Source organism: Ochotona curzoniae, unplaced genomic scaffold (assembly GCF_017591425.1).
Source record: "Ochotona curzoniae isolate NIBS_2020 unplaced genomic scaffold, NIBS_Ocur_1.0 contig_3190, whole genome shotgun sequence".
NCBI lineage: Eukaryota > Metazoa > Chordata > Mammalia > Lagomorpha > Ochotonidae > Ochotona > Ochotona curzoniae.
The window spans coordinates 1,271,264-1,286,618 of NW_024465751.1; the positions used below are offsets into that span (position 1 = coordinate 1,271,264).

At 44.4% G+C, this 15,355-nt stretch overlaps 1 pseudogene; it reads left to right on the forward strand.

The window, feature by feature from the left end:
* Positions 1-3,027: 3,027 nt before the first annotated feature.
* On the forward strand, positions 3,028-3,307 carry LOC121155928 (annotated as a pseudogene).
* The last annotated feature ends 12,048 nt before the right edge of the window (positions 3,308-15,355 follow it).

Sequence of the window (15,355 nt, forward strand, 5' to 3'; positions counted from 1 at the left end):
CTGTTCAATTTGCATGCAACAAGAGCGATGCAACAAGGAGTGTCTCTTCCCTGCTCTTGTTTGAACTGTGCTAAGACTTACTTTGTGAACAACTCTAGGAAGTCAGATGTCACATTCATCCTGCTTTTCAGCAGGTAACCAGTCTGCCCTGAGACACAGCTCCCTGTGTCTCCTGTTCCCTCTGAGCTTTAACTTCATTGGAGGGTCCAGAAAGATAGACATATCCGTTAGCCAGTCGCAATGCTGTTGTTGGGTGGAAGTACTGTTGAGACCACCTTCTGCCCGCCCCCTTCTCCTATGTAAGCTTGTGGCCGCTCTAAAATAACCGGGCATTCTTCACCACCAGTTTGTCTGCAGTGTTTCTGCTGCACAAGACCACTGTCGCCTCACCTCTCGGTGGCCTCAGGGCCTGCTGGACACAAGACCCCCCGAGACAAAAGAGGTAGGGCTTGCCAGGAGCTTGGCCATTCCTTCAGGAGTTGACCATTTTTTAAAAAAGATTTATTTATTTTTATTGCAAAGTCAGATATACAGAGAGGAGGAGAGACAAAAACATCTTCTGTCTGCTGATACACTCTCCTAGTGGCTATAACAGCCAGAGAGCTGAGCCAATTTGAAGCCAGGTCTCCCACATGGGTGCAGGGTCCCAAAGCTTTGGGCCGTCCTCGACTGCCTTCCCAGGCCACAAGCAGGGAGCTGGATGGGAAGTGGGGCTGCCGGGATTAGAACCGGCACCCATATGGGATTCAGGCTCATGCAAGATGAGGACTTTAGCCACTAGGCTATAGCACTGGGATCAGGAGTAGATGTTTTTGATGTGGCTGAGTTCAGGCTTAGAATTCCTTCTTTCTTGGAGGACCTCAGTCTTTTTAAAGTGTTCAGCTGATTGGATGAGCTCTGCCCACATTTTGGAGGGTCATCTGTTTGCTTCAAAATTTACTAATTGAGTGATGAATCGCAGATAGCTGTATCCCCACAGTATCTCAGCGCTCTCTAAGCAAACACCTGGGTAGTAGGCAAATTGACACACAAATTGGGCTGTGTCACCTGCCTACAATGTTCTTAGCAGAATCAACTGCGTCAACTTTTACTAGCTGTCCAGGAACTCTTGCAAACTCACTTGACTTTCTTAACAAAGCATTGATGTTATTTTATGATAAGCAGATGCCAGTTTGAGAGACTGGAAATTATCAATAAAAAGCTTGTGGAATTATTTTTCATGATACAAAAATTCTGCTGATTGCTTCACAATTTATTCAACCCCTGTTAAGCCCTGTGAAGCGCTTCAGGACACCGAAGCTCTCAGAAGGCGGTTCCAAGGTCTACCAAAGGAACATGATTAAGATGCAAATGAGTTTCAGTGGGGTTACTTTTGTAATAGCATATATATAAGGCAACTTTCAACATGGCAGATGAAAGAAATCTGCCAGGAAGCTCAAGGACAGTTCCTAGCATGTGTGACTTTTGCGCCAGTGGGCAGTGTTTAAAAGCAGAAATCTGTGAAAGGACATTCTTAAGGTGGCCCAGTGGTGGCGCGGCCCCTCCAGGGCCCAGAAAGCAGGGAGAACAGGACTTCTCCCAATGCAAAGCCCCAACAAGGATCCAGAGAGCCGTAGGGTTGCTGTCTGCCTGTAGGGTGCAACAGAGCGTTTCAGCAGAGTCTGCCTTGCCAGGTCCTTCGCAATGGAATCCTTTGAGAGTGTGTGGAAGCACAGCTGAGGTTCCCCGCACCCCTAGCCTGTAGGTCCAGCACAGAGAATGCTGGTTTTCTCAGCAGTGGCTCTGGAGGGCAGAAGGCCCAAGAGCCTGCAAGCGACATCGGCTCAGCCTCAGCCTCAGCTGGGGGTACCCCACTAGCAGAAGCAGCAGAAGTGCCAGCCAGAGGTCACTTTTGCAACACACCCACTCCTTGACAGCTCAGAGATGCTTGAGTGATCTTTCATAAATCCAGAGTCCTCCTGATTCAGTCACCCCCTAAATGTTGTACCCCTCAAATACCTCCTGTGGAAGATTTTGGGCAAGAAGTTTCCAACACATGAAATCTGGAAGTACTGCTATATACCCATTCAGAATGGCGCACGGATGACTCTTCCCGCAGAACTTTTAGCGGGAAGAGTCATCCTGTTTGTCATCAGCCTTAGAATGCTTGAGATCTTCATTTCTCTTCTTTAAACTTTCTTCTCTCCTTTGAGCCTGTACGTGACCCCAAACAATCCTCTGTAGGACAGAAATCTGTGTCTCGGCCCCTAGAGTGAGATACCCTGTGGAGAGCCAGCAAGCTCCATGCCCCTTTGTGCGGCAGGGGTCAGTGCGGGAGCCAGCACTTAACAGAAGTTTACTAGATGCTGATGGGATTAATGAATTGCAGATGAACACCAGGAGCTATATGCAAGGCTTTGTGGAAGAGAGGCAAGTGTCTCACAAATAAAAATAAGTGTCTGCGACTATTTAAGAATTGGTATTTTTTATGATGTTGGTATCATAACTGGTAATGACGCAGAAAAAAAAGACAAATGTGTTAAAACATTTCTCTTGAAGTTTTGAAATGAACTGCATGTTTTCATTATGCAAATTCCGAATGTTGCGTCACAAACAACAGACCGTGGCTTTTTAGATTAATGGAAGAAGGAGCAAAATGAATCTTGGCTGTAGCTGAAAAGCGCTTGGAAAGTAATGTCTAAAACAGAAAGAGCTAAAGCACAAGAAAACCCCAAGACCAGCAAAGTCCTTTCAAACATGCTTGCTTTATTTTCAGAGCAAAAAGTATCCTTTTCCAAATGATATTCTTCAGGTTCATGAGTAGATTTGTTGAAGGTTTGTCAGTGTATTATTTCCCCGCCCCCCAAAAGTTGCTTTGGCCTCACTGATAATCTGCTTTGTTTTTTTCTCACATATTTTTTTTTGTCCGTCTATTTGTCATTTTCTGCATGTATGTTTTTCGATTTTTCTGATTTTCTATCACTTATTTTTAATTATTTATATCATACATACAAGGGACAAATGTATTTCCGGATTCTCGGTTCCAAGATGACAAACTGGAGGAACAATGACAGCGCTAAGAAGGGCCGCGGCCACGTGCAGCCCATGCTAGAGGGAGCGGCCATGAGAGATACCTGGGAAGTGAGCCCAGTGCCTACGTGCTTGGCTAGCTGTGTGTGAAGTTTGTTACTGTGTGGGCTGCGCCATTCACAGCAAGGTGGGCAGAAACCCATCTCATAAAGCCTGCAAGGGCCAGACGCCACCAGCCGGATTCAGACCTGCTGGTGCTGCTCCACAACTTCCACCAAGGGCCATGGAAACAGCATAGTGTTTAAGAGCTAAAGAAAAATTGTCCTCTGGAAAAATAATGGGCCCGGCAGCTAAAGTCCTCGCCTTGAATGCCCCAGGATCCCTTATGGTCGCCGGTTCTAATCCCAGCAGCTCCACTTCCCTTCCAGCTCCCTGCTTGTGGCCTGGGAAAGCAGTCAAGGATGGCCCAAAGCCTTGAGACCCTCCACCTGTGTGGGAGACCTGGAGGAAGATCCTGGCTCCTGGCTTCAGATCGGCACAGCACCAGCCGTTGCGCTCACTTGGGGAGTGAATCATCGGACGGAAGATCTTCCTCTCTGTCTCTCTTCCTCTCTGTATATCTGACTTTGCAATAAAAATAAATAAATCTTTTTTTAAAAAAATTAAAAGAAATATTATTCATTCTGGTGGTGCCTACTGCTTCTCATCTGGGTGGAATTTGCATGCTTCTGATGAATCATTTATCGAGCATATTTTCAATGCGCATTGCCCTTTCTTTGAAGTACATTCAGTTTTTTAATCATCCTGTCTATTGAATTGTCTGTCTTTTTGTTAGCCATTTTTAAGCCCTGTCTATATATTCTGGATCAAATAAATGTCTTCAAAATATCTGAATTCCTTTTTGGCTTTGCCTTTTGTTCTCTGAACACTTCTTGGTATAAGCCAATGCTCTTAATTTTAATGTTGTGTTCAGTCTTTTATAAAAGTAGTGACTTTTATGTCCTGCTTATAAATTCCTTTCTTATACAAAGACCACTAAATTATTTTGTGTTTTCTCACAGGAGCTATATTGTTTTTACCTATCACAGGTCACATATATACTTGTAATCCACCAGAATTGAATTTTTCTATAATGTCAAATGGGAGTTGGGTTTTGCTTTTCAAATGTTTGGCTTTCATTTGGATGTCAAATTGATCCATCAGCATTGATTAAACAGACTCCTTTTTCTTGTAAGCTGCATGGTGACCTTTATAACAAATCACATTTGGGGACCTGATTCTACATTGTATTATTTTCATTGCTTATTCTTGCACCAGCATGTATGCTCTTAATTATTATAGCATTATAATTTTTACTATCTGCTAGTACAGGTTCTTTGAATTTAATCTTCTTTTCAGAATTGTTTTGGCACTAATCCTGCTCTTTGTACTTTACACATTTGATTATTTTTAGTGAAGAACCCCTAAGGCGATTGTTCTGGTGCAGTGCACGAAGCGATCACCTGTGAAACCAGCATCCCATATTAGAGCATCAGCTAGTGTGCCAACTAATCTGCCCTTCTTTCAAAATGCTTTAGTTTTATGCGAAAGGTAGATTTACAGAGAGAGAGAGAGAGTCCTTCTATTTACTGTTTCATTCCCCAAGTGGCCACAACAGCCAGAGCTGAGCCAATTCAAAGTCATGGTCAGCAGCTACTTCCTGGACTCCCATGTGGGATCAATGTCTTGGGCCATCCTCTGTTGCTTCTCCACACCATAGCAGACAGGTGGCTTTCAAGTACGGTAGCCAGGACACGAACCAGTGCCCATACGGACAGTGACATTGTAGGTAGAGGATCAGTTTGCTTTGCTAGCATGCCAACCCCCACCTGCTCTGCATTTGATCCACCTCCCTGCTCATGTCTCTGGGAGGCAGCAGGAGAAGGTCCACGTGCTTGGGTCATGGCACTCAAGTGGAGCAGGGACTCAAACCCAAGTACTTTGATATGGGATATGGGATGTACAGCAAGTCAAGTAGCAGCTTAGCTTGCTGTACCACAGTGTTCACCCCCACAGAGATTTAGAGGTATGATTGAAACTATCTGTGCCAAGATAACAGTTGTAATTTTCATGTTTTTTGAAATTATTTTATTTGAAAGGAAGAGTCTTAGGCAGAAGGAGAGACTGAAAGAAAGATCTTTCATCTGCTGGTTCCCAAATGGCCACAATAGTGAGAGCTGAGCTGATCCGGGGCAGAAGCTAGGAGCTTGCTCTAGGTCTTTCATGTGGGTGAAGGGGTCCAAGGACTTGGGCCATCCTCTACTGCTTTCCCAGGGCATAAGTAGACAGCTGTATCAGAAGTGGAGCAGCCAGGATTCAAACTACTACCCATATAGGATGCTGGCACCGTAGATTGAAGATTAGCCTACTGTGTCACAGCACCACACCCTACTGTATTGTTTAAATTGTATTTATCCTATTGACCAGTTTGGACGGTGTTAGTATCCTTGCTAAATTGAGTGTATAATACTGCAATGTGCTATATAATTTCCATGCATTTACTCATGTTTTAAACAGAGTTTTATCATTTACTTTGTGAAAGTGGTGGTATACATTTAATTGTATTATTTTCTGAGACCTTAAAAAATTCTTCTAGGGACTGGTCTTGTGTCATAGCACGCCAAGCTGCCGCCAGCTGTGCCAACAGCCCATATGGGTGCTGGTTCATGTCCCTGCTGCTCGATTTTTGATCCAGCTCCCTTCTGTGTGCTTAGGAAAGCAGTGGGGGACGGCTCGGGTGCTTGTGCCCCTGCACAAGAGACCCAAAAAGGCATCTGGTTCTCAATTTCAGATAATCCATTCATCTCTGGCTGTTGTGGGCATTTAGGGAGTAAGCCAGCAAATGAAAGATTCTCTCTCTCTCTCTCTCTCAAACAAATAATAATTAAATGGAACTTTCCTTCATGATAATTAATTTCTAAAGCAAAAGCAAGTAAGCAAACAACAACAATAACAAAACAAAACCGTCATACCCATCGCATTGTAAGGTATATCTTATCACATGTATAAGAAAAATATGGGGCCTGGCACGGCATCTCTCCTCTGCATATCTGACTTTCCAATAAAAATAAAATAAATCTTTAAAAAAAAGAAAAATGTAGGAACAAAGACTACAAGCTACACAGTATGAATATGGAATTATTATATACTATTGCACTTGTGAAGTGTCACCTATGATGTAAGATTCAGGATGCGTAATGTGACATAGTATCTTTAAATAGATTTGTGACAAATTTGTGATGAGTATCGTTAACTCTGAAGTTTAAAAGATAAAAAGAACATATGGGTGAAGCTAATGAAGGGCATCTCTGATTGGCTCTAAAGGAAAGAAAGAAGAAAAGGACAGCTATAAGCTAGAGAAAGCGTTAAAACCTTTTTAGATACAGATGCATTAAATATAAACTGACTCTTTGCTTCAGCTAGAAGGCAGAGATTAGCAGATCAAGTACAAAATTAAGATATGGCTACACAGAGTCTATAATAATGGCATGTCCAATTTAGAGACAGGTTAAAATTAAGTTGGCTAACTATAAGACAGTTAGATAGTAAATTTAATAAATGTGAGATTACACTATTAGGAAACACACATGCCTAAGACAGGACTACAGTTTTGTAATAAACAGATACTTTATGACGTAAAGTTAAGTTCTTGAGTAAGCCATTACAAGGTAATAATCAGCTATTGTATTATGGTTTTCTAAAGCAGAACTGATCAGATACATGTACGTATGAGGATGTGTGGGTCACATGAGCATTCTGGATTCAACCAACTGGGGATTAAAAATACATTTAAAAGTGCCTTATTCATCAGGCACAGAGCTCGTTCTTATCATTAGTCCCTAAACAATGTAACGGCTGTTTCCATTTACCTTGAATTGGATATTGTTAAGTGTCTGGAGCTGAATGAAGATACATCAGTGTGTAAGGAAGCAAATAGGTCGAATGGTAATATGTTATGTCACATAAGGGCTTTGAGCAGCAGCAAAGTTTGTTATCTGAAGGGGATCCCGGAAACGACACCTTTCTGTACACACACACTCACACACACACACACAACATATATATAAACATATATATACACATATGTTTATATTCACCTATATCAAACAAGTATACTTCAAAAATCTGTGCAAAAACTAAATAAACATAAGCTCAGTTTTGTGCCAAAAGTTTTTGAAATCTCTCTCTCACACACACACAGATAAATGTCAAAGCACTTATGAAAATACACGTTTTGGGAAAATATGCATGGATTAAAGTACTTTTGCATAAATATGATTGCCTTTTAATTCCACTGTCCAGGAACATTTTCAAGTACTCTCGTTGTCAATGGAGAGAGATTTTTCCCAGGGAAACCACATTCCCCTGGGAAGACTAAGCCCAGTCAGAGCCCGCGGTGTCAGGAGAGGTGATGGAGCAGGTCCGTTCTGAAGGCCGGAGCAATGGAGCTGCAGGGAGCCCTTCCTGCAGTCGGGAGCGGGACAGCAGTTGATGTCCCAACGCAAGACTGTTTGGCAGGAAGTTTGCCCCTTCTTCACAGGGAGAGACTCTGCCTTTTCATCCTGGTCGGAGGCCTGCGGACAGTAGCCAGGGCATCTTCTGCCAGTCTACTGTGACACCCTCACAGGCACAGACCATGTGAACATGACTGACTCTCTGAGTAGCTCCTGCCCAGCCAAGTTGAGACATTAAAGTAGCCATGACAGTTCATAAAATATTTTCTAATTTTGTAAAGCTAAATATAGCGGCGCAAGGTTAGAAAGGAATCATGCTTGGATCTTGCGCCCCTTGCTCGGTGTTTCCCAGCAAGAGGGAAGATTCGCTGTACAATCAAGCACCGCATTCTCACTTTCATTCTCCAGTTCTTTGTTTTTCCTTTGCTTTTTTGGGACAGTTTCTACGTCTTGACTTAGCTCTTCCATATTTTAACTCATATGTTCATCCTTTTCTTTAACATAAATTTCAGCCCTTGCCTGGCAATTCCATCATCAGAATCACCCCCAGAAACCATTGCTATTGATGGTGCTCTGTCAGAAAGGTCACATTTTACTTGCTTTTTCACATTTACACTACATCTTTTTATTATGTGCTGTGTCTTATGAATATATGATCTGTATTGTAACCATCTGAATTAAATTCCATTTGATGCATTTTGTATGTGAGAAACATATTTTAAATGTTTGCCCATATTACCAAAGATGCTCTAAAGAAAGATGCTGGAGATGAACTGCACAGCAGACCCTTATAGCCTTCTGCCAACTGAACGATCCTTGAGGGCACGAATGTGCTGCTCACTCTATTAGCATGGGCCTCATGTTGTTGGGAAAGATAAACATTGATACTATATATGTCCCTAACTTGTGATCATCAATAGCTAGTCCAGGTAATCCTCCAGACAAACTCAGAAAAGACCAAGGAACCTGGAGTCTTCAGTTTCGGAGGACTTTTCCAAAGACAGCAGGGAAATGCCAAGGACAGGAGCCCAGCACCTGGGACCCTTGAGCTCGTCTCTGGGTACACACAGCATGGTGCCTTCCCCTTGTAAAGGCCCATATCCACAATGCTGACTGTCCAGGGTTATTCTCAAACTGACATGTCAGGATTCGGAGTTCACGGTATTTCATAAATAGTTACTGAATTCAAATAGAAGACTTATAAAAAGTGCTGAAAAGAACGACAACTCACACTTTGTGTTTCAGTGACAAGGATTCTCTGACGCATTGCCACTTTGCATGGTTCAGAGTCACAGGCTCTTCATTTGCAAAATGGAATAACATTGACCACCACCAGGGAAGCAGGAGCAAGAACCAAATTAAAGTCATAAAATAATCAGCCCCATCCCCGGAAACAATTCCGAGGAGAATTTTGTGTTTAATTCTGATGTTATGTTCTATGCCTCTGTAACAGATGCTTTATGCCCTCCTTTTCTGAAGCTTTAGGAAAAGGAAAAGATAAAAGGAAAGACAAGAGAGGAGAGGACAAGGAAAGCCACAGCGTGCTTCCGCGGAATCCGCCTTCCTGCCCCTCACACCCGTTACCACTGCTGCCTCCCTCCCAACCATTTCCTTGTCTCTGTTTTCTTTCTGCTTCAGGCTCCAGCGGATTAACTACAGCTGAGCATTAGAGACTCGGATGAATCCTCCTAAAGCAATCTCATCACAGATGGTTGAGAGCCACGCTGATTAGAATGCTCTCTGCTCCTGTGCCGGGGACATGTTGGAGGTGAGAGGAAAAGAAACAAACACCCCCTTCCTAAGCTGCGGATTTCCCAGAAGGTACTAGGAAAAGAGTCTAAATCAAGGTTAAAAATGAATACATTATCAGTTTCATGTTTACCCACAGGAAGGTCTTATAAGTTAAGAAGAAAGTAATATCTTTGAGGAAGTTCCTATTAAAAATCAGTTATGAACAAAATCCGATGGCATTGAATGTTTGCATTAGATAAGCTCCCCAAAGCTGCATTCTCAAAGTCGAAGGTTTTATATTTTCATTAGTTTTCCTTCTTTCCATTCTATGCATGTAATAACAAGGTGTGCTGAGCGAAGGGAGGGGATCAGAACAGCTGCGAGGTCACACTGTCACCGCAGGCCATTCTCACAAACATCTCCAACTTCCTATTACTTGCTTAGCAGCCGTGGGGTGAAGACTGCTCCCACCCTGTCCGCTCTCCTACTCCAGCTGTTCCTGTCCAGGGCTGGTTCTGCCCTAAAGCTCCCCCGGGGCAATTTCCATATCAACTGTACATTTAATGCCACCCCTTGGATTCACCCTCCATTTTCGATATGGAATTATGTTTTCATAAAGTGAAAATGTGGTTTACTTAAAAAGAATCTTCCAATTGCAACATGGCAGTAACAAGCATATGGCAAAGATCTTCCCGTTCCTCCTGAACAGGATCCTGCAGCGTTGACATGGGCAGTTTCTGCACTTGCTGCTGTGGCTGGTACAGGTGGGCTCTCAGCAAGTGCCCATGGTGCTGTGGGAGTTGACAGTCTCTCCTTGTGGCACAGCAGAGAATTGTTCTACGCATGTTGGGTTTCATGTGGGTAAAAATAAACTTACGTGATGCTGTTGATATTAGGTACTTTCTTTTTAATTTTTGTATTAGATTTTTGATAAACTTTACATAGTTAATTAAGGTAAAAAGGTTCAAGGGCTACAGGAAAGTGGATAAGACTATTATTTCCATATTGTTTCATTCATGTTTAAAGGAGGCTATTAAGGGAAAAGGCCCACCCAATTTCCCACCCTCCCCAGGTCCCGCATGTAGGGTATGCTCCAAGCTTCTTGCTCAAGTGGTTTTGATAGTTCACCAGTTATAAATCACTGCCAATCTTGCGACTGCAAGCATGATAAGGTCTTTGAAAAATCCACTGATTGACATAGTCCATCATAGAGTCTCCGTTTGCCCCATATTACGCTGCCAACATATAGCTGAGATGGTTGATTGACCTGTTCTGTTTGCTATATTTTCTTGGTTAGGGTTCTGAGTCCAGCATTTTGATTGGGGAGATCTCCAAAGAAACTTTGTCTGAGGTGTTCTCAGACCAGACTCTTGTATGTGCTAGCAAGTACAGGGCCCAGCACAGTCCATTGCCTGGATCAGCTGGTGGTTGCAATTGCTGGGTTGGTTCTGTTTTCACTCCCGACTTCCACTGGAACCAATGGGTGTTGCAGTCCAGCCTGGTTCTGCCCAGCACATACTCGGCCCTTGCATAAACCAGTGGGAGCTGCAGCCTAGTCGGAGTCACCCACAATAACCCCCACCAGGCCCACCCCCCTACCCTGGTTTGCCAGTATGTGTAGCAGTAGTCCAGTCTGTCCCACACCCCATTCCACCCCAGCCCCTGTCCTGGTTTTCGTGCCCTCCGGTAGAAGTGGTAAGCCAAGAGGGGATGAGCCCACTATTTCCCTCCCAGACGTCTCCCACACCCAGATTATGCACTCTCCAGGTAGTTCTGTGGTTTGACTTGACAGAACTAGCCCCCAGTGCCAGCTTCTCCCAGCTTGTGCTGTGGCTAAGCCCAAACAACCCTCACCCACTCTAATTTTGTTTGCACCTGTAGGAATAATCAGCTCAGCCTGGCTTTTCCCTGATCTAGTCCAAATGAGGTGTATACACGTTATAACCCTGCTTAGTCTGGTCTGCCCCCATCCCAGCTCATGCTCTCCAGTGGGAGTAGCTGTCCAGCAAGGGAACCACCCCTTATTCCCCGGCCAGCTCTGCCCCTTCCCTTCTTGGTTCTCATGAGTGCTGGTTGGGTGCTGTGGTCACATCCAGTACAGGCAACCTCACCTTGGCATTCTGTATTGTGCACTGGTCTTTGTTGCGACTGAACCCAGCTCAACCCACACTGTTCTGGTGCTTGGATTTGCCAGTGGATAACATGAACTGGTTCAGCCTGGTCCTCCCCTGACCCATGCCAAATGTATGCCAGTGGATAACTTTCCATGGCCTGTTCTGGGCTGTTTCCTATCATGTTACTTGTGCTTACCTGCCAGGTCTGTGTCCTGCCAGAAAAGTTGCCCAGGCTCCTCCATCAGAACCTCTCCCAGTGCCAGATTTTGCACATATCAGTAGGTCCATGAGCCAGCCCTACTTAGTTCACCTTCTGTCCTAGCAGGAACAGTGGCTTTTTCTGACTGGCCATCAACCCAAACTGGTTCTTACTGTTGGATGTTTCAGCCAGCCATGGCTTGTCCATACCCACATATGGCTCACACATGGCTCAGTAGGGGTTGAGACCTTGCCTAGTCCATCCCACATCTACCCTGGTCCTCCAAGACACCAGAGGGTGTTGGAGTCTAGCCCGGATTGGTGCATCCAATCCCAGTCCACATTTGTGCCAATGGAGATAACAACCGTTTGCCATTCAGAATGCAGCCCCCGTTCCAGCCCACACACCCCTTGGTGGGAACCTCAACCCAGCTAGGGTTGTCTCCTTAGCACCCCAACTGGGCCTGTTCCCAGCCATAGATCACATGCCTGCCAGTGGTTGCTCTGACTCAGCTTGGCTCCACTCCTCACCTGTCCTGACCTCTGCCTTAGACCTATGGCTTAGCGTTCCTGGCTCACGCAGACCAGTAGGTGCAAGAGCCTAGCTCGGCATGACTTCTGCTCCCTCCTGGTCTCTAGTTTTGCTTGTGGGCTAAGGTTTGCTCTGTCTTGCCTGATCTACCCTGTTCCATTACCAACTGACACATTAGCCAGCTGTTGGAGCTACTTTTCCCAGCTTGTCTGACCCTCAGATCTGGACCACATGTTCACCAGTGGGAGCTATGACTCACCAAGGGAGTTTCCCAAGTTCCTCCACTTAATCCACTCCCAGACCCACTCCGCATACATGCCATTGGGTTTAGGCCAGGTTCCGGCAAAGTCTGGCCTTCCATTTGGCCTTGTATGAGCTGGTGAACGTTGCAGCCCAGCCCACCCCCACACCCTATTCTGGATGCACATTTGAGTGTTACTGCCCTGGATAGTTCAGACTGTTAGGGGTTCCTTTACCTGTGACTCATGGCAGGCTTCTTGGTCACACCTAACTTAGTCCATCACCACCCAAACTCTTGAGCTAAACAGTGGGTCTAGAATTTCCACAAGGTTTGACCCACACAACCCTCACAGAATCTACCCCCCAGTTATGGTTCTTGAGTGCTAGTTAATGTAATGGCTTGCTTAATGTGACCCTTCTCCTGATCCATCATCATGTCAGGTAACAGGATATGATTCTGCTGGACAAGCCCTGAGCCATAGCTTTAGCATGGACTGGTATTTGAAGGTCAGCATTGTTCAGTGATTACCAGTTTTAAAGGAAGAATTACTGTCGTTGGGAATCTTTAGGATTGCTTCATGTCCTAGAAGCACAATGGGTTCAACCTGGAACTACCTAAGCAGCGATTCAAAGAACCAAAACCCCAGAGCTCCCCAGTCGGACAACCAGCAGGCGGAGGCTGGCACCAAATGGCACTGGCCACCCAGGGACAGCTCACCACGTGCACATGGTGGCTGTCATCTGGGATCCAGGCATGAGATGCCCAGTCCTGAGACCCACCAGCAGGTGGGAGGCTGCTGGAAGTTTAAACTCCCAGGCCCAAAGTCATTTTGCCCCTCCCCAATCCCATTCACCGCCCAATGAGTTCGGCGGGTGGGTCCCAGACAAGCCCAGTTACAGATACCTCCCCCTCTTGGTGTACTCACCCTGAGGGGAGCAGCCCCCTGTGGTTCTTTCTTATTGTCTCAGCACAGGCTGCCTGATGCAGTTGGTAGCAACTTAAGAAATTCCACAAAAGATGCCTTGAATCCCAGCCTAGGTGAAAGATTAGAAGCTCTGTAATCCTGGTTTAAGCACTTAGCTGGCAAACGGGGCCACACCTACTACTGTGCCAGGACTTATGCACTCATTGCCCACTTGGGTTTCTCTTTCTCTGAGTTGCACATCTTACTTGGTGCTCACTTCCTGGTCTGCAGAAAATGGCCTAATCCTCATAGCATGACAATTGGGCCTTGACCCACCTGAGTTGAGTTTTTCCTCCAGCCTTAATCCTGCACAAATTACCCAAGCTATATTGAATAATCTGTATTTATTCAAACATTTCCTTGCATCCCACGCCTCTGGTATTCCCTTCTCCTGGCCCCTCTGTCATTCCAGCATTTCTACCTACCAGAAGGACCTCTCTATTCTTGCACTTAACCCCTTGCTCTGTCTCATACATCTGTTAATTCAGAAGCCCCTTTTCAGTGCCTGATATAAAATGCTACGAAGCTGCAGTGCTCATGCTGAATTCTGGGGTTTGTTTGTCAAATTCCAAAGCATGTTATTCATATGGTGTTGGTCTAAATAGCACCAAAACTTGTGGTAAAACAGAGTGCTTCCCACTTCTCACCCACAATGTCTGTGATCACAGACAATGTCTTCTGTTGTTTTTGCTTCTATTGAATCCACTGTTGGCTTCACTACTCTAGGTGCTCCACTTGAAACTGCATTTCTTGATGTATTTCTCTCTTCTCATCTATCCTTGTCCCATTTTTGAGATTACTGTTGTTAATGTGTTAAGTTCTATTGATTATCTTTACATCCCTAATAATGTTTAACCTCTTTTTCTATTTCTTTTGGTAGTATTTATTAAATGTCGCTCCCTTTCCCTTTGTGTCTCTGGTCCACTCCTAAGACTTCCTTCTGGAGGCAACTCTTATACTGTAAGTAAGTTCATCTTTATATTATGCTCTTGGCCCCATCAAGTCCTCTGTGGCTTATTTGTTCATCTGAACTCAGTTAATCTCCTTATCTCAAAACAAGATACACCTCCCCTAACTCTCTTGCCTTTGTTTCTCTACCTTACCCTGTGCCTCCCATTTCACAGTCTGTCTGAGCTGCTTTTAGAACCTAAGGAGAAACCTCTTATGTTGGGAGGGCTTCCAGCCAAATCTGTTTTTTCTCCTCCTTTTCAGCCTGTTTTCTCTGCTATTGCCTAAATCATCATGAAAGCATGACAACCGAGAGCTGACTCAGGGACTGTCCCGGGCACTGTGTGTAGAAAAAGAAACATAGTCTTGTAAGCTAAGTAAATCAGGAAGCACCATTTTTCTTTGCAGACACAGATTAGACTTAATGGGCTGAATTAGTAAATCCAGAAAGGAACTTGTCTTGGAGCCAAGGCCATCATTTTTATAACAATGGGATGTTTTTAAGGCATAATTCTGCAGTCCTTATAACTCAGAGCTGCCAATGAGCAGGAAGGATAGATAAAAAGAAACAGCCTGTTTCTTCTAACCCAGCGCTGGGAGGAAAAAATCATTGTAAGTTTCTGATTCAAACTAGCCAATTATTGCCTGAACAACTACAGTCAGATATCTCAACTGACAATCAATAATCAATTCATGATCAATGTAAAAAACTCACAGAAAGCCTACTGAAACTAATTCAATCAAAACATGCATTGATATAACATCTTGAACCCTATATATCTCTATTGTTAATGGCTTATGTGTCATCTCTCATATTCACTACCCTCAGCCTTCTGAGGGTGGCGATTATATCTTCAATACCGTTGTCACACAGTGAATAGCATTGTCTTGCCTAGGTCTTCTCAGAAAGTATTTGGGCAATGTGGGATGAATCTAACTTGTTGGATTGCAGTGATGTACTTGAAGGGAGCTGAGACTAGCGTGACAAATGAATTGATACTGACCGTCAAGTTGAGGGTGATGAGGGAGGGATAAATGATTTTGTCTGGAGTTGGCAATGTCAGAGAAAGTATGAAAGTAGGAATCTGAAAGAATAGATTAGATACAGAAGTGTACATTCCAGGC